The following is a 527-nucleotide window of genomic DNA, read 5'->3' as shown; positions in this document are numbered from 1 at the left end:
AGAGGGGGGAAATAACTCCACAGAGCTGGTATCCTGTCACCAAGTCACCCTTTGTTTACACGTGCGGAGTGCTTGACACTGGCCTGGCTTCCTCAGAGCAAGCTGTCGGAATGAGCAGAACCTCTGACGCTGCTGTTTATTTTTTTTTGTGTTTGTTTTTATTTTTTTTCTTTCTTTTAACCCCCACACTACCGCCTAACTGTAGTAGTGCTCATTTTTTCCCCCAGCCCCCATGGTGTGTGTGTGTAGATGTGAGACACAGTGAGAGACACAAGGTGTATGAATCTTTATTCAATTTCCACCACCAGGAAGAAAGGAAACACCCGAGTGGCCAGTGACCAGCACTGCCCTTCACATCAAAGGGCAATACTGTGTGATCAAACAGTGAAGGGGAGGGCAGAGATTAAATCAAAATAGAGTTGGAGGGGGAAATAATGCACTCCACTCCCTGCGGCACCCACCTCTCCCTGAACAACTCCAGGGTGTTGGTGGAGATGGCGTACTCCTTCTCCAAGGACACCCGGGCT

The sequence above is a fragment of the Chiloscyllium plagiosum genome, chromosome 15 (assembly GCF_004010195.1).
Source record: "Chiloscyllium plagiosum isolate BGI_BamShark_2017 chromosome 15, ASM401019v2, whole genome shotgun sequence".
NCBI lineage: Eukaryota > Metazoa > Chordata > Chondrichthyes > Orectolobiformes > Hemiscylliidae > Chiloscyllium > Chiloscyllium plagiosum.
The sequence above is the reverse complement of the archived record's forward strand: the minus strand, read 5'-3'. Positions refer to the sequence as shown.